This window comes from Acomys minous (assembly GCF_964271855.1).
Source record: "Acomys minous genome assembly, chromosome: 16".
In the NCBI taxonomy this organism is placed as follows: Eukaryota; Metazoa; Chordata; class Mammalia; order Rodentia; family Muridae; genus Acomys; species Acomys minous.
In genome coordinates, this window is record NC_140498.1 from 58,728,990 (window position 1) to 58,751,763 (window position 22,774).

Below are 22,774 nucleotides of genomic sequence, written 5' to 3' on the forward strand. Positions count from 1 at the left end.
AAAATATTAAAATATGGCTGCCAGGGTAGGGTTTTTGGGGAGATTGTATCCTGGTGATGTTCTCTATAGAAAGGTGGAGGCTTAACTCTTTAATGCCCTTCAGAGCACTACAGTTTGGGGCGTGATGTGGAGGGGATGGGGGTGCATCCTTCCTGATTCTGACCCCAGGGCCATTTTTTGTCCAGAAGCATTGTTATTGGTCTGCTTTGATTCGGCTTCCTCTGCACATGTTGGGGGGAGTCGTGTAGAGAGTTATGACTGTTTGGTAAGTTTGAGAACAGATCCCCTAAACTGGAAGCTGTCGAGGGTTTAAGTGGGCAAAGGTTTTAGCAGTACGACTTATTGCTTCGAACGGGCTTTTAGTCTTCCTGATAATTGCTAAAACGTAATAGGGATGATTTTCAGAGGGGAAATGACTTCCATTTGAGTGGTCTGATGCGAAAAGCTATTCCTGGCTTGAATGTAGAGATGAGTTAGGGAGCATAACAGTAACGTTCTATGAAGTTCCAAGCCTGAATTCTAGGGAGATGAAGAGTGGACTAACTGGAAAGGTGGGACGGATGATGTGGCACAAGAGTCACAGCTGTCGTCTCTTTGACATGCTGAAGACACAAGGACAAGTCTGTCTTTCAAAAAGGTGGAATTTCAGGAAGATGGGTTCCCCCCAGCCTGGCTTTGCTTGATCTCTCCCAGATTTCACGAGTGACTGAGTGGGAAACCGCTTCTGTTATTGATAGATCATCAGCTGGAGCTATATTTAGCTCCACAATGATTGACCAACTAAGATCTCAGCAGCTCTTATCGACACAGTGACAGTCCCTCCAGAAAAAAAAGGTTAAAGCTGCGAGTTTTGCATCGTGGGAGACAGCTAGATGATTGGTGGATGGACAGGTGGACGATGGAGAGATGGGTGGAAGCTCTTTTTGCATCTAAGCATTTCTTCTAGTAAGATGACTAGCGAGGAACGGAGTTTGTAAGGATCCTAAGCTGGGCTTGGGAACGAAGTCAGCTGGGAAATACTCTGCTGTCTCCACAGGGGGGGGGGGCACGTGCCTTTAATCCTAGCCCGTGGAAGCTGGAAGCAGTTGGATCTCTGTGTTAGGCCAGCCTGCTCTACGGAGTGACTTCCAGGCTAGCTGAAAGAAAACTATACCAGCTGGCATGTCAAGAACACTTTCACATCTTCTCTAATTTGCATTGTCAAGCTGATTTGTGACAAGGTCTCACCAGGCCAGCAGGGGCTACATAGGCGAGGTGCTGGAGTGTTCCTTCGGAACCACGCCTGTCACCGAGGACAGGCAGCACACCGATGCACCCTTCCTTGTGTTGTCTGGTCCAGGAGTCCGTTCTCATCCACGAAAATGCAACTAAGAATAGCACTGAAGCTAATTAGTTTGAATTTGTCTAAGCAATGTCACAACACAAGATGTTTTCTCACCATCCAGACAAGAATCCAAGTGACGGGTGCAGCACTTGGCGTCTGTTACACTGCTCTGAGACAGGAGTGCTCCCCCCGCCCCCACCTCCACCCATCTCTCCGGTAAAGCCTGCTACCATGGAGACTGCAGGACCGCCCTTGGTCCGGGGAGCTGATGCACACAGTGCTTTAGTTCTGAAAGCCGAACACCAGACTGGAGGCTCCCATAACACTGAGGGCCTAACACATGCTAAGTCTACGTTTCCCAGCTGGTTTTGTTTCTCTAGAGCTGTGTGTACCTGTCGTCCAGTACAAGCTAAGCAGTGTGAATAATGCGAGGGCATTTCCCTAGATGTTTGAATAAAATAGATGGAAACACCCGCCGCTCCTGCACCAGCTGAGACTATCTGCCATAGCTCGGGACAGGGTGCTGTGCTGGCGGCAAACATCGGTGTAGTTCGCCTGGCGGTGGTGGCGCACGCCTTTAATCCCAGCATTTGGGAGGCAGAGGCGGGCGGATTGCTGTGAGTTCAAGGCCAGCCTGGTCTACAAAGCGAGTCCTGCCTCTGTCTTCCTAGTGCTGAGATAAAAGGCATGCACCACCACCACCCTAAAATAGATTTCTTTATTGGAGACGATGGGCATATTTTATGACCTATTTTCTATCTTTTAAAATGTGTACAGTGAGCCTTATTTTGTTTTACAAGCTTAGATTTAGTCATGTGCAGGCCGCCCTTTTGTTTGCTCTGTAGAATATGACTCGAAACACTTTTCCTCCAGGGCTTATTTTGTTTTGTTGGTGTTTTTTGTTTGTTTTTGTTCTCTTTTATTGTTTTGGTCAGCTTTCAACACTGTAATAATAAATACCTGAGATGATTCATTTGTAAAAAGAAGAGATTAGTTGGGCTTACAGCGTTAAGTGTTTAAGTCCATGATGGGCTGGCCTTCCTGCTTTGAGCTTGTGCTATGGCAGAGCGTAATGGTGGAAGCTAAAAGAGCAAGGAGGGGCCCAGGGCTCCGCAACTACCTTTGAGGGAACAGCATGACCCCAATAACCCAAAAGGCTCTCATTATGACCCGCCTCATATGACTCTCTGATAGTACCACCTGGGGGCTCAGCCTTTAACAGTTGGATCTTTGGGGAAGCGGGCATTGAAGATCCAAACTACATCAGTCACAAAATATAACATAAAGAAGAGAGAACGGTAAGGAAGACACCAGGCTGGAGAGATGGCTCTGAGGTTAAGAACACTGACCGCTCTCCCAGAGGTCCTGAGTTCAATTCCCAGCAATCACATGGTGGCTCACAACCATCTATAATGTGGTCTGGTGCCCTCTTCTGGCCTGCAGGTGTACATGCAGCCAGAGCACTGTATACTTAAATAAATCTTTTTTTTTTAATTTTTTAATTTTTATTTTTTAAATTTTTATTTATTTATTTATTTTTTCTCCTTTATTAATTTATTCTTGTTACATCTCAATGGTCTTAAATAAATCTTAAAAGAAAAAAACAACCCAAAACAATAAAAGGAAGGAATGATGAGAAAGACATTATTATGGCTTATTGGTCATTACATAGCTCTTTTTTTTTTTACATAGCTCTTTTTTTTTATTTTAATTTTTAATTTTTGAGACAGGGTTTCTCTGTGTAGCCTTGGCTGTCCTGGACTCACTTTGTAGACCAGGCTGGCCTCGAACTCACAGCGATCCGCCTGCCTCTGCCTCCAGAGTGCTGGGTTTAAAGGCGTGCACCACCACGCCCGGTTCATAGCTCTTTTTAAAATGTAATTTTTCCATTATTTTATTTGTATGGGCTTGAATGTGTGTATGTGCTCCACATGTGTGCAGGTGTCCCCAGAGGACAGAAGGCACTGGATCTTCTGGAACCGGAGGTGTGAGCCTCTGCCTGAGCAGCAAGTGTTCTTACTTCTGAGACATCTCTGTAACCTCTGCCTAGAGCCTCACATGCTCATCTATATGACCGAGGATAGGGGTTTGGGGACTCCACGTCACTTCCCCATGTAAACAGTGGATTTGGAATTTAATACATGTGTGCTTGTGTGGTGGTTTGTGTAGGTATGGCTCCCTAGACTCCTGTGTTTGAATGCTTGGCCCACGGGCAAGTGGCACTAATAGGAGGTGTGGCCTTGTTGCACCAAGTGTGTCGCTGTGGGGCCAGGCTTTGAGGTTTCCGACGCTCAAGCTAGGACTAGCGGGGCATTCACTTTTGTTGCCTGTGGATCAAAATGTAGAGCTTCTCCAGCACCCTGTCTGCTTGCACGTTGCCATGAGGCTAATGGACTAAGCCTCTGAACCTGTAAACCAGCCCCAATTTATAGGAGTTGCTGTGGTCATGGTGTCTCGTCACAACCATAATTAAGACAGCTTGACTCAAGAGGTGGCGTCCCTGTCACCGGATCCTCTGCTCCTTGAGGTCCTAGAGTCCAGAGGAAATGAATGAGGAGTTGTGTCTAATTGTGTCCTGTGCTTACCTTGGTGTGTTTACAGTCAGGCCCTGATGCTGCCACGTGGAGCATCACACGCTGCCAGCCAGTAGTCACATGGGTTGCCGGCATCTTCCTGGAAAATTTAAAAATCTTCGTTTATTTATTGTATGTGTATGGGTGTTTTGGTTGCATGTATATCTGTGCACCGTGTGTAGGCAGTGCCCAGAGAGACCAGATGAGGGCATCGGATCCCCTGGAACTGGAGTTATAGACAGTCGTCGGTCACCATGTAAGTGCTGGGGATTGAACCTAGGTCCTTGGGAGGAGCAACAAATGCTCTGAACTGCTGAGCCACCTCTGCAGCCACGCCCCCTGGAGCATGGAGGCCTGTTCTCCACATCTGATACCTTGGAGCACTCTGCGTCTTTCGTTACTGTTATTTTTTTTTTTTTAAGTTGGCATACAAATTCCTGAGTCTCGTGGTCACATGTGGATATCATTGATTTTGATTATATTTATCCTACTGTCCTTTCTCATTCCCTTCTTCCCCTCCCACCAACCCCCTTGCTCCCCACGGTCATATATAATATATGTGTCCTTTCATGTTTTAAAATCTGTGTTTTGCATGTGAAAGTAAACATGGTATTTATCTTTCTGTGTCTTTTTCACTTCAGTAGCATGGTGATCTCCAACTGTATCCATTTCCCTGCAGTTGACATAATTTCATTCTGTTTACTCTGCGTGTATGTGTGTGTGTGTGTGTGTGTGTGTGTGTGTGTGTGTGTGTATGTGTGTGTATGCATATGGAGGGCAACCTTGGGTATTATTCCCCGAAGCCCATCCAGCTTTTATTGTTTTATGGGACACAGTCTCTCCTGGGACCCAGGCTAGCAGGTCCAGCCAGGCAATGAGGGCCAGTGATCCACCTGCCTCTGGCTCTCCAGCGTCGGGATGACAACCATGTGATGCCGCACCCGGCTGCTTTTATCCACATAGATGCTGGGTACCAGATTCAGGTCCTCATGCTTGCAGGATCAGCCCTTCACTGCCAAGCCATCTCCCCAGGCCTCGGTTTCATGCATCTTTGCGAACCCACAGTCTAAGCACTATTTAGGTTTTTTGGATACTAACTTTTGTTCGGATATCATGAATATTCATTGAATAACCATGAGCTAGCTGCTTAGCATTGTGATTGCAGCTGAGGATCCAAGATGCCTAAGAAATAACCTCCTCCAAGGAGGAGTTTCCAATGTGATAGGGAATAATGTTAAAAAAAAAAAGGCCCTAATGCCATGGAAAGCCCAGAGGAATGACAGAGGCTGCCAGGCTCAGCTACCCTGGAAAGTAAAGTTAGTTTTTTAGCTACATGGGAGATGGTTGAGCCTCCCAGATGAAGATGGGCAGCAGGGGTGTCTACGCAGTTAATTTGTCTTTGAGAGGGTGAGAGTGGGAACCCCTTCCAGGGGCTGCTGGGCAGGAGACAGATGGGACACACTGACCTGTCGTTAAAAAGAAAGAAAGAAAGAAAGAAAGAAAGAAAGAAAGAAAGAAAGAAAGAAAGAAAATCCCAATCATTCAATTTTACCAATAAAGATTCATGAGCCAGATGCTGGGGTAAAAATATGCTAGAATGGAGAGGCAGAGAAAGCACCCAGATGGCCTTCCTACTCAGCTCAGAGGGAAAAGCCCAGAAAGCTCACTAGCTCAACTGACAGCTCAGGGGGAAAAGCAAACAAAACAAAACAAAACAAAACAAAACAAAAAAACCTAAGAGCCAAAGCACTCGATAGTTCAAAGCTCAAAAAGCCAGCTTCTTCTTATTTACTCTGTCTTAAATGCCCTTCAGCTCAAATTCCCTCTTACTCTTTAATCCCTGTCAGATGACTTCTTGCTCCGCCTCTTGACCTAGGGCTAACTTTATTAAATCCTGTGTACAGATAGCTCTTGGGTTAAAGGTGAGTGTTAGGGCTCAACCACACCAAACCAAAGACAGGTTTTTCCAGTTCACAGTCTCGGGGTTCGGTATGGGATCAACTATCCTGCAACACCTGCCACCCAGTGTGAGGACACACCCAAGAGGGATAAAAGAAAGAGAAATAGGTTAGAAATGGTGTCAAGCCAGAGGAAGTGAGGACGTTGACCTTGGCTTGTGTGGTGGTAACGGGAAACCAGGGGTGAGGATTGCTTTGAGAGAATCACTAGCCAGCTGACTGTCAGATGTTGTATACCTGTAGTTGTGATCCTTCCCCTAGCAAGTACAACGGCTTTTAGGTTGTTGTACTTTTAATCTGTATAAGTTGCTTTCTCATGCTGTGATAAAACACCATGAGAAAGAGACTTGTGGATAAAAGTGGCTTACAGTTTCTGGAGGGACAGTCCGTCACGGCAGGGCATGCACGGCGACAGGGAGCTGAGCGACCACATCTTCTTCCACAGGCCAGAGACAGAATCAAAACTGGAATTGGGTGCAGCTGTTAACTCTCAAAAATGCCCTTTCATTGGTGATATACTGTCATCGGCGTGGCCCCGCCTTCTAAAGGCTCCAGAACTCCCCGAACAGCACCGCCTACGGGGACATTGCTTCTACTGCAAACCGCCACAGTATCTACTCTAGGTTACCTTAAAATATCCAGGTGGCAGTAGGGAAAATACCGCTTCTTGTTATTTTTCAGTGCAGGACGGACGTGAGAACCCATATCTGGCACATAGTGAGCTCACGATGCATGTTTGTTGTTTCCATATTATCTAGTACTGCTTCCCTCATGATGGTTCCCTCATGATGGTGTTATTGTCAACCTATTCCTGCTGCTGTGAGATAACTGACTGAAGACTCCCACTCGAGATATGGATCTTTCGGTAACTGGAGGCTTTATCCCTATGAAATATGGTTATGTTTAGATGACCCTCAGGTCAAAATAAGTATATACAATTTTCTAAATTAAAAAAAAAATGGTTTATTTTTTCATTTGCATGTGGGTGTCTGCAATATAACGTGCCTGCAGAAGCCGGAAGAGGCACTGGATGTTCCGGAACTGGAGTTACAGGGGTTGCAAACTGCCATCTTAGCGCTGGGAATTAAATCTGGCTCTTCTGCAAGACCAGCAAGTGCTCTTAATTGATGAAACATCTTGCAAACCCCCAGTCTGATTTTTTTTTTTTTAAATAGATAGAGTCTCACTAAGTCGCCCTTGGCTGGCCTGGGCTGTGCAGGACATTAGGTAGGACAGTTGCCTTGAATTCGTAGCAATCCACCCACCACTCTGCCTCCCACGACCCAGCGTGATTTGTTTGTTTGCTTGTGTGTTTTTCTGGAAGCTCAGGTAAGTCAAGTAGGCCAGTAGGGATCTATGCATGGAGCTAAGTTAATTTCTGAGAACCAAAGTTTCTGTCGTCATTATTTCACTTTGTTCTGAGAACAAATACAAACGAACGTGTCAAAAGCAACGGCAATTATTATGTCCTTATACTTTGATTTCCTACATATTTTAATTATATTCTCTTAATTAGCGGCATGTCTTTGTTCTTCAGCTTCCCCAAAGTGAGACTGGATTCCGCTCTAGATGCGAAACAGTGTGTAATTTTTACGTAAGGTGACATGCTATTAAGCACAGGAGAATGACAATCGTTTTTCTATTAACAAGTTAGCGAAGACAAAAGAAGACCTAAACCAATTACTGAGCAAATATCTACTTTATAAAGTGTCTCAGAAAGTCCCTGGCCTGTCCCTGCCAGACTCCAAGTGAAGATGCTTCTGCAGCTTTCCTTGTTTTAGAACTTCGGAACCCACTCAAGAGTGTCATCTTTCAAAGAACAAAGGTGGCAGCTTTCGAGAGGTTTTAGAATTGCCACTGTGAAGATGTTCTCTGGACAGCTGCATCCCATGCATGGGGGTGGGGGTGGGGCAGGCTCCAGCCTGGCTCCAACCCTAGCTGTGTACCCAGGATTTCCCGGGGACACCACTAACAGCCATCCATCTCACCAGAATTCTCACCACTGCGATGTCTGATCCCCTCCCGCTTTGTCCTCAGATTTAATCTCGCCATCTTGGTATGATGCTAGCTCATATCTCCTGGCTGAAAGTTTATAGCAAAAACAGAAAAGGAGATGCAGTGAAGTCTGGAGTGCCTGTTCTCTAGGACGCCATATTCGAAGCTCCACACGCCCTGTCTTATGTGACAGGGAATCAACGAGGAAGGTCCACATTTGAGATACACGTCCAGGTATTTCGTGCTAAGGTTTGGATTTTAAATGTCTCTGCAGAACCCACGTGTGAAGGGAGCTGCTGGGAGGCTGTGGGCCCTGCCAGGCCTTTAATGCCAGCCTGGTCTACAAAGTGAGTCCAGGACAGTCAAAGCCACACAGAGAAACCCTGTCTCAAAAAACCAAGAAAAAAAAAAAAGAGTTGAGACCTGCCTTCAGATCCCCTTCCCCTAACTGGGCAGCCTCATCTCGCCTCAAGAAGGGAAGGTGGCCTAGTCCTGCTGGAACTTGGTTAATATCCATGAGAAGTCTCCCCTTTTTCTGAGGAGAAAGGGAGGAAGAGTGTGGGGGGGCTGGGGGAGGGGAGGGGAGATAGAGGGACTGGGAGGAGATGAGGCAAGGGAAGCTGCGATCCGGATGTAAAGTAAATAAATAACTTAAAAAAAAAGAAAAGAGCTGGGTCCTAGTGTGAGGAGGTAAGTCACTTGGGATGCGCCTTTGAAGCGGAAAAGGGTAGTGAGGTCTCCACGTCTTCTCCCTGTGTTTGTTTCTAAGCGGTCCCCCACAGGTTTTGGTCTTGCCAGGAGCCCAAAGCAACAGAGCTAAGCAAACAGACCTCAGCTTCTGAAACTATAGTCAAAGTGTATCGTCCCACCTTCACAGTTAGTAATCTCAGGCAACTTTGTTTCACTATGACAGAAAGCGACACATTTAGGGTCAAATGTCTTGGCATTTGCACTGTGCCTCGGAGAGGCAAAGGAGGAGAGAGGGTAGGAAGGAGATGGAGGGAGGGAGAGAAAGAGGAAAGAAGGGAGAGAGAGCAAGGGGGAGAGAGATGGAGGGAGGGCGGGAGAGAACAGAGGGGCATAGAGTGTGAGGGCTAAAGGGAATAAGGATGAGGCGCCTGAGGAGAATAAGCCAACGAGGCAGTGTGTGGACAATGACAAAATGGCCATTCAGTTTATAATTCCTTAAATTTTCTTTTTTTTAAATTTTAATTTTATTATTATTATTATTATTATTATTATTATTATTATTAGTAGTAGTAGTAGTAGTAGTAGTAGTATTTTGAGACAGAGCTTCTCTGTGTAGCCTTGGCTATCCTACACTTACTTTGTAGACCAGGCTGGCCTCGAACTCACAGCGACCCGCCTGCCTCTGCCTCCCGATTGCTGGGATTAAAGGTGTGCGCCACCGCGCCCGGCTTACGTTTTTCCTTTATATTTGTAAACTTTTCAATACAAAGTTGTGTAAGAACTTAATTATCTGTATGAGGAAGGACTCTAAAGATTTAGTGGTACTTGAAAGGGAATATAATTTGTGACTTCAACAAGGCAAAGATGACCTTTTAAAAAGATGAAAATTTGCCTTCGTTGTGATTACTACAGTTTCTAGGGGTTTGCCATTGTAATGGTTAACTCGTTTTTTAAAAGGATGTTTGGCTTTACAAGATAATTGAGAGGTAATTAGATAGATTTTCAGACACTCACCTTCCCCCGACCCCGAGTCTCTGGTTATAAATGTATTAGTGGGGCCCATTTGAGAGACTTGGCAGACCTACATTGATGGGTTTTCATTACAGAGAACCCACAGTTTGCATTAGAACCTCTCATTCTTTGGGTTTGGACAAATGTGTGGCGTACATACAGCCACCTCAGTGTCACCTCCAGAGTCACTTCATTGTCCTCAGAGTCCAAGCTACAGCTGTATAATCTTTGCCTCATATAGCTTTTCCGTTTTCCCATTCTGTTGTGGCTCCATCGCTCATTTTTATTTCTTGTGGAATACTAATGCATTATAGTATTATCTGCTTAGCAAGTGAGGGCATTTAGTTCCTTGCAGTATTTGGTGATTATGAGTAAGCATGAAACTGAAGTGTTAGATTTTAAAAAATATTTAGTGTGTGTGTGTGTGTGTGTGTGTGTGTGTGTGTGTGTGTGTGTGTGTGTGTGCACTATGTGCATGAAGTTCCTAGGTTGGCCAGGAGAGGGCATCTGATCTTTTGGAACTGGAATTAGAGATGGCTGTGAGCTGCCTTGTGGGTGCTGGGAACTGTCCCCTGCAAAGCAGCACATGCTTTTAACCACTGAGCCATCTGTCCAGCCCAAGGTGTAAGGTTTTGTATACAGAAAGGTTTTTTATTCTGTTGGATGAATTTCTTGAAATGTGTTTGCTGGATCCTGTGGAAAAATTAGTCTTTGCAATGCATGAAACTGCCAAATGGCCTTGCCGAGTGATTGTCCCGTTTTGCACTCTCAGCAGCAGAGACTGAGCAGTGTTGTGGCTCTGCATCCTTGCCAGCATTTGGCATTGTTGTATTTTTGGATTTCAGTCAATCCAGTATGTATGCTGTGCTATTTAATTTCTGTTTTAATTTATAACTCCCTAACGGCCCATTTGGTGGTGCGTGTGCCTGTTCGATCCCTGTATTTTTCCATGCCCATTTTGACAAAGGGTCTGGTAGGATATTTTGCTCATTTTAAAACTGTGTGCATCATTTTCTTCCTGAGATTCAGTAGCTTTTATAACGCGGGTGTTGTTATGAATAAGTCAAATGGGAGACTCAGTCATGAATGTATTTATTTAGCAGCTTTGACAGGTACTGGGCCACACACAGGCTCTGTGTGCTTTTTCTAACAGAAACCGGATGTCTGTCTGTCTTAAAATACATAATGTTTTTGACTCCATTGTAGCCACTTGACATGGGATTGACTAAGAAGAAACAGACAGAAGGTGCTTACTGGGGCTTTCCAGAAAAGGTTGTTAAAGGGGGGGAGGAACCCCATCAGCATGGGAATCACTGATCTTTTGCCTTCCGTCTGTCCTTCTACAGTTTTCCTGGATGTGACGCGATGTCTAGAGGAGCCATTTTGTAAAGATGATAACAAGTGTCTCACGACAAGGGACGTGTTACCAGTGACTCCAGTGACAGCACGGACGTGGTGTTGCAGGAGCCATGGCGCTCCCCTCAGGCTTCTTGCTCAGGTGTGTAGTGCTTCTGAGGTAATTTCCGTGTGCTGTGGACATAATGCTAACCACATGTTCTGTGGTCTACACACTCTGTGAGGGCTTCTTCTGGGGTGGGGGGGGACTGAGGTCTAATTAGAGGGAAGTGGCCCAAGGCAGCAAAGGTCAAAGGTCAGCACTGCAGAACTGCGCCATTAGAGGTCACAGTGTGTTCAAAGGAGGTCTAGAGGCAGGAGGGTAAGGTGAGGGCCACTGAAGAGGGAGCACTGGGGAAAGGCAGCCAACAGCCATGAGAAAGGCATGATTATATATATATATATACAAATTTATTCATATTACATCTCAATTGTTATCCCCTCCCTTGTATCCTCCCATTCCTCCCTCCCTCCCACTCTCCCCCTACTCCCCTCCCCTATGACTGTGACTGAGGGGGACCTCCTCCCCCTGTATATGCTCATAGGGTATCAAGTCTCTTCTTGGTGAGAAAGGCATTCTGGGTCTCCTTTATCTTCAGATTTTTTTGAGTTCTCGGTCAACGACCTGAATATACACATGGCAGCCGTTCCCCTGGGTTAAGAGCAGAGGAAAACGAGGGAAGACAATTTTAATATGAATGTCGATTTATTTGGGGGGCTGAGCATAAATTCACTATCTCAGTGTCAATGTTTAGGGTACCGGGGAGCTGAGATTTTGTTTATCTGTGTACTCCACAATGCTGTGACATGGAGAGCCTTTGAAAGCGGTGTAGATTTTGTGAATGGTGCACGGCTTCTCTGTTGTCTTTATGGTGGCACAGACCCTGCTAAAATCAACTCGTTGCTTCTTGTCACACCTCTTAGAGACAACCTGAATCAGTTGGGTTTTTTTGAGCTTTTTATTGCGATTCGATTTTTAAAATACAACTATTTCTATTTTGTGATCTGATTTGTAAGTGAAAACAAGAGGCAAATGTAACATTTCTGTTTGGGGCTGTAAAACTCACTTCCTTTGGAACCTAGGAGAACATACTGTTTTCTTTTTTCCCCCCCTCTTTCGCCTTGGTTATTTGGCACTACCAGAGACCAGGGTAAGTTAGTAGTTCAAGACTACCCTATTTAATGGGCAGCGTGTCTTTCTTCATAGGTGTGTGTGTGTGGGGGGGGGCGTAGGGTGGGGATAGGATTCGCAGATGGTCAAGACAGAAGGAAGAGGAATCTGCAGATGAAAAAGATGGGAGGGTTCTGAACGGATCCCAGCAGGGCTTAGTGCCAACTGATGACACGGCTATAATCCTCTCAGGCTTGGGTGAATGCTCAGCCCTGCAGGGTGCCTGAGGACGCACAGGTTGGTAGACAGCCCCGTCCTGTTACCAGAAAGCCCTCAAGATCCAGGTGAAGGCTAGGCTACAGGTGGGGACTCGAGGGGCTTAGCTAGCAGAGGGGTACCCAGGCCCCCAGGTTCCCCACCTTGGAGGAGGAGGCCTAAGGATGCGCCTCCTCCTCCGCAGCACCCCGCCCCCGCAGCGCCTACGCCGCCCGCTCCTGGTGGCTCTCCATTGGCCGCAGCGCTCGCCAATCCAGCCCCCTGGCCTCCGGGGGGCGTGGCCTCGCGTGCCGGGCCCCGGGCGGCGTTGTCGCCGCTGCTTGCTGCGGTGCGGGCGGGCAGCGGGACCATGGAGCCGGGATCGCGGCGCGGTGAGTGCGGCTGCTGTCCTGCCGGGGCTCCGGGCCGACCTCCGTGGGGACGCGGGGCGGGATCCCCGGAGGGGAGCGCGGCGCTCGGGCTGAGGACCTGCCCTGGTCCCTCCCGGCCGCAGGTGGCGCCGCATCCTCCCTGCGCATCCTTCATCCCGATCGCTCTCGTCCCGCGTGCGGCCTGGCCTGCACCGGGGTCCTGCGGGCCGCGTGCACCGAGGCTCCGGTTGCTCCTGGCCTGGTCCACGGCGCAGCCTCCCGGACTGCTCATCCTTCTCCCGCTCTGGCTTTGGTACTTCCCAGCAAAGGCCGGTTTCTCCCCTTGGTTTGGCCTCTCTGCAGTGGAGAGCAGAGTTCTTAATTATTGAAAAACTATGCCATAGGCCTGGGATTAAAGGGGGCCTGTCATCTTCCTGGCTGCTGTTTAGTGGAATAAGGAATACTTTATCATGTAGGGGCTAGTTTCGATATGGTAATTTTATTTTTTTCCCCCCAAAGCCGGAGGTTAGAAAGGGTCTTTTTTATTTTCCGTCGAAGCTCTTAGAGTCAAATGCCTAATGGGGCATGACATTTTGACTTTTAAGATTCTGAACGCACGTTTTTGTAAGTGTGGGGGGGAGGGGGGAGGCCGGCCATATGAAGTGTTTTTTTTTTTTTTAATTTTGAAAGTTTGTCCTGTCTAAAACTGCGAAAATACCTGCCACTGTACAGCACACCGAGTTCAGAGTATTATGTACTTGACTTGTTTCGGTGTCTCGTCCAGGACAGATTCTTCTGAGCACGGTCTGTTTTGTGTATGCTTTACCAAACTTTGCTATTCAAGCAGCGAGACAATGCGGTCGGGAGATCTTTTCAGCCAGTTCTTTCATCTACTTGAGAGGTTAAACCCGAGAGAGCCCGTTTGACCTTTCCCAAAGGTCTTTCTCCCAGGGTTGTAATAGCTGCCTTGTAGTGCTCAGCTTTCTGAATTAAAAAAAAAAAAAAAAAAAAGATCTTTCTAGTTGATTTTTAAGAAAGCCGCATTGTAAAAAAAGATCTTTCTAGTTGATTTTTAAGAAAGCCGCATTGTGTTAGATGTTCAAAGCTCACTGAGTTGTAAAGGAGACTTTACCGCCCGGACCCGTATTTGTGTCACCTTAAAAGAAAACCTAGTTCTAGAACTGCGCATAAACATCGCATCTGCACAGTCAGTTTTCCAAGCGAAATTGCTTTACAATATTGCTTGATCTGTTTGCTTAAAATTTATAATCTCATTGTCATTGATGGGTGCTGGTGATTTCAAAAACTCTGAAAATAAAGCCAGTACACACTTTGTTATCTGGTCATGCCCATGTTGCCTCCCCCTCCCCCTTCCCTTCTGCCCCCGTCCCCCTCCCCCCAAACTTGGTCCATGACAGTGTGTCTGTATAGACATACTTTAGAGGTCTCTCAGAGACTTGTATGTTGACAAGCTATTGAGATCCTTGGATGAGATCAACTTCATGTGATATAATATGAAAAGACTTGTCTGTACTGTGTTTTACTGGTTTTCTGGTTCCAGAAATTTCCTTTGAAGAATGTAGGTTGTGATCGCCCCTTGGGAGTATCTCTGAGTTACTGGGAGGACTTCAAATTGCTCATCTTCTCAATATCTTTTATAAGTTAATTAACTTATTTTGAGTGCTTGTTGAAATTCGCTTTTTGTGTGTTCAGGGTACACGTGTGTATGTGCACATGGGTCCTCTGTCAGTCTCCGACTTTCTCAAGGCATAGTATTGTTCACTTTGATCTCTCAGTGTTGTTAGCTGATGGCCATCACCCTTGCAGTCCTCTTGTGTCCCATCTCCCCTCACCCCCCAGTGCCTGGGTCACAGGTTCACAGCCCCCCAGTGCCCGGGTTACAGGCTCACAGTCCCCCAGTGCCCGGGTTACAGGCTCACAGTCCCCCAAGTGCCTGGGTTACAGGTTCACAGCCCCCCAAGTGCCTGGGTCACAGGCTCACAGTCCCCCAGAGCCTGGGTCACAGGTTCACAGCCCCCCAGAGCCTGGGTCACAGGCTCACAGCCCCCCAGTACCTTGGTTATTGGTTTATAGCCCCCCACTGCCTGTTTTACACACAGGTGCTTGAGATCTAAGCCCAGGCCCTCATGCATGTGCAGGAAGCACTCTTACCCACTGAGCCATTTCCCCAGCCTCGGAGCAGTTTTATTTCTGTCAGATGTTGTTTCTAACTTTACTTTTGGGCATTTAGAGCCATGTGCACATTGGGAAAAAATACTTAGTGTCAATATAGAGATACATGGAATAAAGAGTGGCTGTGGTTCTAACCTTCCTACCTTATGGCTTCCCTCACGCTGTTTCTTTAGGGCTAATCAAGCTTAATACTATAGGGTAGGTATCTTCAGGTTTTAAAAATCATATTTATTTATTTAATTTGTGTGGGTGTTTTGCCAGCATGTATGCCTGTGCACTTTGTGCATGTAGTACCCATGGAGGCCAGAAGAGGGAGTAAGATCCTCTGGAAGTGGAGTTACAGATGGTTGATAAGAGTTTTATTATCTCTCCTGGTGATGTAATATAGGCCAGAGTAGGCCAGATTAAAAGCAAATAAAGGTGGGTTTATTAGTCCAAAAAAAAAAAAAAAAAACAGGCTTGAAGAAGTCAGGGCAAGGGCAGAGAAGTTTCATAGGGTGATGATGTGTCAGCCAGAAGCTAGTTTGTACCCATAGATGGTAAAAAATTGAGCCCCTGGGCGGGCATTCTTGGGTGGGTTGCCTGAAAGAGGGACATGCGGGGTGATGAGGCATTAGCCCAGAGTTTTCTCTGAGTGGGTGGGGTTGGGGGAAAGGAGAGAAGATGGAGTTTCCTGGCTTGTGCCGGGGAAAGCAGGGATTCCAGCACATGTGGGTGCTGTGAACTGAGCCCTAGTCCTCTGGAAGAGCAGCAAGTGCTCTTATCCACCGAGCCATCTCTCCAGCCCCCAGATTTTTTTTTTCATGGACTTTTCTATTTAAAAAACATTCAATGAGAGTATAGTCAGCACGAAGCACTTCTTTATTCACTGGGACTGCAGCAGTGACTGCAGCAGATGGGGGTGGGGTGGGGTTTAAGACATTAAGGTGTGGTCCGCATCATGATGGGCAAGCCTCATAAGTGACGTAATGTGTCCATTTCCTTCTCTTCAGCCTTCAGGGTGCTTTAGAGTTTTTCCATGCATGGTAGGAATATGTTGGTAAATAGGACAGCTATCTCTTTTGGTTGCCAGTGTGTGTACTGTGTATGCATTAGTTACAGTTTCTATCCTGACAGGACCATAAGACCGCAGAAGGGGACCCCTGACTAGAAGTAAAGGGCTGTTCAGAGATGAGACAAGGAGTTGGTTCTTATCTCAGCTGAGTGAGAACTGTAGGAAGAGATGGGCGGGGTACAGCGGAGCAACAGAAAGTAGGGTGCAAGCACAGGGAGGTAGCAAGAAGTGAGAATAAGAACAATGTAGGGCCATTGCTGCTGGTGGCAGGGGGGGGCGGGGGGGGTCTGAGCATCAGTGGACAGTGGGTAATGACTGGAGAACTTTAAACAAAAGAGAGACATGGTTAGATTTTCTTGTTGGGAATGAACCAGAAGAGGCAAGGCTGGGAGGAGGGAGACTTGAGGAGTAGGATTGCCAGAACATCATCATGAGTTGGTTGAGTGTGTGCAATGCAGGCGAGCTAGAAGCACTCTGTTGTCTTTGTGGTTTAATGATTTGGTGACAGCCCAGTGTCTCTAGGCTTAGATGGAACAGCGGCTTATCCTGGTGCTAGTGATAGGGAGGGGATGGGTTTGGCTTGTCCAGGCTAAGTCTCAGTTGCCGTGGGACAAGTGTTCTACAGTGGAAGAACAGCAGCTGGTGAGATATGAGGGACTCTTATGCTTCTAAGACAGGTATGAAGTGATAGAGAAGCAAGAAGGACATGGGATCCAAGGGATACCAGTGCACTGCAGCCAGGAGATCACTGCAGCCAGGAGATCACTGCAGCCAGGAGATCACTGCAGCCAGGAGATCACTGCAGCCAGGAGATCACTGCAGCCAGGAGATCACTGCAGCCAGGAGATCACTGCAGCCAGGAGATCACTGCAGCCAGGAGTGCACTGCAGCCAGGAGTGCACTGCAGCCAGGAGTCCACTGCAGCCAGGAGTTCACTGCAGCCAGGAGTTCACTGCAGCCAGGAGTGCACTGCAGCCAGGAGATCACTGCAGCCAGGAGATCACTGCAGCCAGAAGTTCACTGCAGCCAGGAGATCACTGCAGCCAGGAGATCACTGCAGCCAGGAGATCACTGCAGCCAGGAGTGCACTGCAGCCAGGAGTGCACTGCAGCCAGGAGATCACTGCAGCCAGGAGATCACTGCAGCCAGGAGATCACTGCAGCCAGGAGATCACTGCAGCCAGGAGTGCACTGCAGCCAGGAGTGCACTGCAGCCAGGAGATCACTGCAGCCAGGAGTGCACTGCAGCCAGGAGTGCACTGCAGCCAGGAGTCCACTGCAGCCAGGAGTTCACTGCAGCCAGGAGTTCACTGCAGCGAGGAGTGCACTGCAGCCAGGAGATCACTGTAGCCAGGAGATCACTGCAGCCAGAAGTTCACTGCAGCCAGGAGATCACTGCAGCCAGGAGATCACTGCAGCCAGGAGATCACTGCAGCCAGGAGATCACTGCAGCCAGGAGATCACTGCAGCCAGGAGTGCACTGCAGCCAGGAGATCACTGCAGCCAGGAGATCACTGCAGCCAGGAGATCACTGCAGCCAGGAGATCACTGCAGCCAGGAGATCACTGCAACCAGGAGTGCACTGCAGCCAGGAGATCACTGCAGCCAGGAGTGCACTGCAGCCAGGAGTGCACTGCAGCCAGGAGTCCACTGCAGCCAGGAGTTCACTGCAGCCAGGAGTTCACTGCAGCGAGGAGTGCACTGCAGCCAGGAGATCACTGTAGCCAGGAGATCACTGCAGCCAGAAGTTCACTGCAGCCAGGAGATCACTGCAGCCAGGAGATCACTGCAGCCAGGAGATCACTGCAGCCAGGAGATCACTGCAGCCAGGAGATCACTGCAGCCAGGAGTGCACTGCAGCCAGGAGATCACTGCAGCCAGGAGATCACTGCAGCCAGGAGATCACTGCAGCCAGGAGATCACTGCAGCCAGGAGATCACTGCAACCAGGAGTGCACTGCAGCCAGGAGTGCACTGAGTCCAGGAGATCTCTGCAGCCAGTGCAGTGGAGCCAGGAGAGGGAGACAAGGGCCCTAGGCCAGTGTGCACCATGGTTCACTAGGGGGAATCTGGGGTGTAGACTGCCTTGGTGAGAACGGTCAAGGGTGGATGCAGGGAGTGGGAAAGGGTGACCTTGCTGGTTTGGTTTTTTGCTGGGAGGGCTCTGAGTTAATATACAGACTGTGGGTGGCAGGCACTGGAGGAGGTCCCTCTTCATAGTGACTTCACAGTATCTGTGGGATTCAGCCTGGACGTGTGGTTAGTAGCTGTGAGGAGCAGTCTCTCGAGTCTTGCTGCTGTGGATGAAGAAATGAAGGAAAGAGAGAGGAGCCAGCCTGGGTAGGCCGTCCCCTAGAACTCCAAGAAGAGCGAAGAGTATGAATTCTTTTGTCCAGGTGGGTACTAGAGAAGAGCATCTGCTACAAGAAAAGTTTTCTTTTTTCCCAAGACATGGAGTTTTTAGAACAGGGCGGCCCTTATCAGAATGGATTCCTGCCTGAGCTAGTCTGTCTTTGGGCTCCCCTTGAGGTCATGCTGTCCTTAAAGGGGGAGCATCCTTTTTTTGGCTACCTTTTTCTTCGATGACTGAGTAGCCTCTGAGTTACGTCTTTGCGATGGCATCAAGGCCAGCTCTGTTTGGGTCAGTGCCCATCCATCCTAGGCGTCCCTAGATAGAATGACTGCCAAGCTCACATTTCAGTCGCTCTTCCGCCGTTTTCCATGGACTCATGCCCACTCTTAGAGGTTAGCGCTTGTGTGTGTGTGTGTTTCTTCTGGGGCCTCTTTTATTTTTTTTATCTTAATTTTAGATGCTCCAAATGCCCCATGGCACATTCTCATCTTTCGGGTTGAGCTTCTGATCTCAGCGTCTGGAATCGGTTCTTTTTTTTTTTTTTTTTTAAAGATTTATTCATTAATACATACACAGTTCTCTACCTTCAGGACAGAAGAGGGCATTAGATCACATTATAGATGGTTGTGAGCCACCATGTGGTTGTGGGGAATTGAACTCAGGACCTCTGGAAGAGCAGACGGTGCTCTTAACCTCTGAGCCAGCTCTCCAGCCCCTGGAATCGGTTCTTGACTTCATGCCTTACTGTTTCTCTGTGGTACAAATAATTAAGTCTAGGGCCCTGTCCATGCCAGAGATGCTTTCTGCCCCGGAGTCTTTTTAAGGTACCCAGGATGCTCAGGCAACATCTAGGATCCTCTTGCCTCCATCGCTTGCATAGCTGGCATTAGAGGCCTGCATCACCAGGCCAAGCCCCCATATTGTACTTTTGAAATTTCTCTTAGAGCGTGTTCTTAGGGTCCCTTCCATCACAGGCCCAGTGGAGCAGTGGTGTTGAAATTGGTCTAAAGTCTCTTCTGTCATATTACATATTTTATGTATAATTAAATGTGTGAGTAATATCTATTCCATATATGTACACATATATACCTATGTCCATATTGACTCTTTTACCATTTAATTTTGTTCTTCCTTCTCTCGGCATGCTAGTCATTTTTAGTTTGTTGCTGTAGCAAATGCCTGAGATAACCAGCTTACAGAGTGAAAGGTTTATTTTGGGTCACTGTTTTTAGTGTGTGATGGGTTGGCCCTCCGTGGCCTCTTGTCCTCTGGCAAGTTGTCACATGATGTGAGTGACTCATTGCTTCAAAGCAAGAGTATGTGGAAGAAGAAGAAGAAGAAGAAGAAGAAGAAGAAGAAGAAGAAGAGGAGGAGGAGGAGGAGGAGGAGGAGGAGGAGGAAGAGGAGGAGGAAGAGGAGGAGGAGGAGGAGACAGGAGACAGGACCCCACAGTACCACATCCCAGTGCCTTGAAACTTCCCACCAGGTCTCAACCTCTTACTGTTTCCCTCCGTGTCATGTCTCTCTGGTGTTCAAAAGTTTAACACTAGACCTTGGCGTATCTAAATCTGAGCTGTCGCAGTCAGCTCTTACCCACGGCAATGCCTGTGTCTTAGGTACGTTGTAGTTACCTAACGGCTTGACACGACGAAGCCTCTATGGGTTAAGTGTCCTTCAGAGTCTGAAGTGCTCTGGGTGGTGGGAGTTGTGCATAAACATCCGACACGAGACAGGTCCAGATCCAGGATTCATAAATGTTGCACCTATATCACACACACACACACACACACACACACATACACACGCGCGCGCGTGCGCGCGGCCTCAGGTTAATCAAATGCAATGTTTATAATAATGTTTTGCACAAAACCAAGCTTTGTGGTGGGGAACTTTCTACTCTGTCATATAGGAGAGCTTATGAAGTTCTGCTATGTGTGTGTGTGTCTGTTTCTGTGTGTCTGTTTGCCAGGTGTGTGTGTATGTGTGTTTGTGCGTCTGCTTGTATGTGTGTGCCTTGCCCGGTGCATGCGTGCATGGGCGTGTGCCTGCCTGCGTGTGTGTGCAGGGGGTGGGGAGCGCAGAGATCAGATTTCAGGAGTCTATCTTCTCCTTCCAACGTGAAGTCAGATGGAAGGCGCTTTTGTTTCCTGAGCCATAGTGTTAGCCTGTTAGTGTGTGTCACCTTGACCCAGATTAAGTCATCAGGGGAAGGGAGCCTTAGCTGAGGCACTGCCTCCATCACATTAGCCTATGGGAGAGTCTGTGAGACAATTTTCTTGGTTAATGACTGATGGGGGAGGGGGCCAGCCCATTGTGGGGTCAACCCTGAGCATGTGGTCCTGGGTTGTGTAAGAAAGCAGGCTGAGCAAGCCATGGGGAGCAAGCCAGTGGGCAGTGTTCCTTTGCGGTCCCTGCCCTGGCTTCCATCCATGATGGGCTGTGATCAGGATGCAGAAGCCAAGTAAGTGCTTTTTCTCCCCAAGTTGCTTTTGGTCATGGTGTTTGTGAGAGCAGTAGGAAGCAAACCGGGGCAGCAGAGTTCAACGCAGGAAGAGAAACTTGTTTTCTCCCAGTAAGTCATGACTGTTGTATAGATTGTATTTCTTGTTTACGTTTTAGTTATTTTAAATCCGCTGTTACCTGAGTTTTAGTGAAAAGAGCAGGATCTGAGTTGTAACTCTAGCCCTGTGCTGGCGCTAGATGCAGACTTAATAATAGTCTCAGTTGCCCAAAAGAATATAAGACCTCAGGGACACATCCTACTTTAAGAGTTAATATAAACGAACTGGGCATAGTGGTGCTCTTGGAAGGCAGAGGCAGGGGGTCTCGGAGTTCGAAGCCAGCCTGATCTACAGAGTGAGTTCCAAGACAGCCAGGGCTAAAACAAAGAAACTGTCTCAAAAAAACCTAGAGAGAGAAGGAAGGAGGGAGGTGGGAAGGGAGGGAGGATCTGCAAGTGTTCTGTTATATTTAAAGACTTGGTAATAACTATCCTTTTACTAAAAGGATGTACTTAAAAGATGTACTTAAAATATTTTTACTATTATATTTACTCTGTGTGTGTGTGTCTGTGTGTGTATCTGTGTGTGTGTGTGTGTCTGTTGTCTGTCTCTGTCTGTGTCTCTTGCTCTGTGTCTGTCTCTATGTCTCTGTCTCTCTGTCTTTCTCTCTCTCTCTCTCTCTCTCTCTCTCTCTCTCTCTCTCTCTCTCTGTGTGTGTGTGTGTGTCTGTGTCTCTGGGTGTGTGTATGTTTTGAGGAAGTATAGAAAGAACTGGACATGCCAAAATTGGATGATTTTTTAAAATTAAGCTTACATAAGAAGCAAACAGCAGAGAAGTCATGAAAATTTTAAGTACAGCTCAGGTACGAATTTATCACTATCACTGAGAAACCTTGACACTGCTATCAACTGTGATTTTAACTTTGGGGGGGGGGAAAGTAACATTTTAATACTCAAACTATTCCAAGGAATGATTCAAATGAAGTAAAGTCTTGAGAAATGATGTTGCATTGTATAATTAAAACCAGCTGCCTGATGACTGGGGAGAGTTTCTGCCAGTTCTAATTTTAAGTTAAAAATCAAGACGCCAAGCTTGGTGGTGCTATTGAGGCAGGGAAGTGGGGCCAAGAGTGAGGTCCCTGCCTCACAGAAGGACTGCAAAATTAGCACTCGAGAAAATCCACTAGCAAAGAGGAAGAGAGACACTTGACCCAGCAACACCAGTGAGTGCATGATACAGGTTCTGCAAACCGGCCAGAAAGCCATGACATAACCATGGGTTATGAGCCAGTGAGCAAAATAGTGTTCTTCAGTGGTCCTAGCCTTAGATCCTGCCTCAAGGCCCTCCCTCGGCCCCCCTCCATGATGGGGGCGGGGAGGGGGAAGATGGGAGCCTGCAGGCCAAATAAACCTGCTCCTCACCAAGTGGCTTTTGATTGCTCACATAATGACAGCAGCAGGGAGCCAGTTAGGGCCGGTGGTAAAGGGCCACACTCGCAGGCCTTTGGTTGTTTACTTTGTTTCCCCAGCAGGCATTCAGAAGTTTATGGTGTTACTTTTTTGGCTTTTTGGTGTCTGATGATTGTTAGACTTAGTTAAGACAAAACATTTTACTCTGCATTTCAGTCTACCCAAAATGCTCTCTCTTTTTGGACAAAAAACTTAGGTCTGCTTGTGAGTAAGTGAAAAGTACAAGTTGTGTTTAAGTGGGCGTGTTTATTGTCTGAGAGCCTTATGGTTTTATTGGCTGAAGTCGGAGGAGGCGTCTGGCTTGTCTTCCATTAAATGAAGATCTGAGTTAGCTCAGAGGAAGGGCCCATAGCAATACAGAGCTAAATGTGAGTTCTGAGAGTCATCAGTCCATGGGGACTCCGGTGCGGTTAAATGCCATGGCTGGCGTCTTAGATGGCAGAGCTCACAGCTTCAGTAACTGCGAGACCTCGGTGACTTTGGTGAAGAAATGTGTGTGTGGAGGCTGGCGTGGCAGGCACA

The 22,774-nt window shown here is 47.5% G+C and overlaps 1 protein-coding gene across 5 annotated transcripts in view; it reads left to right on the forward strand.

The window, feature by feature from the left end:
• The first annotated feature begins 12,607 nt into the window (after positions 1 to 12,607).
• The window catches only part of WASF3 (WASP family member 3), a 100,874-nt gene continuing 90,707 nt past the window's right edge, over positions 12,608 to 22,774 (forward strand). For 4 of the 5 annotated variants that reach the window (XM_084761779.1, XM_084761783.1, XM_084761784.1 and 1 more), the window contains exon 1: positions 12,608 to 12,704. The gene's annotated coding sequence lies outside the window, so the exon portion shown is untranslated. Of the gene's footprint in view, positions 12,705 to 20,767; positions 20,854 to 22,774 lie in introns of those variants that run through there. The other variant, XM_084761781.1, reaches the window with a different exon arrangement.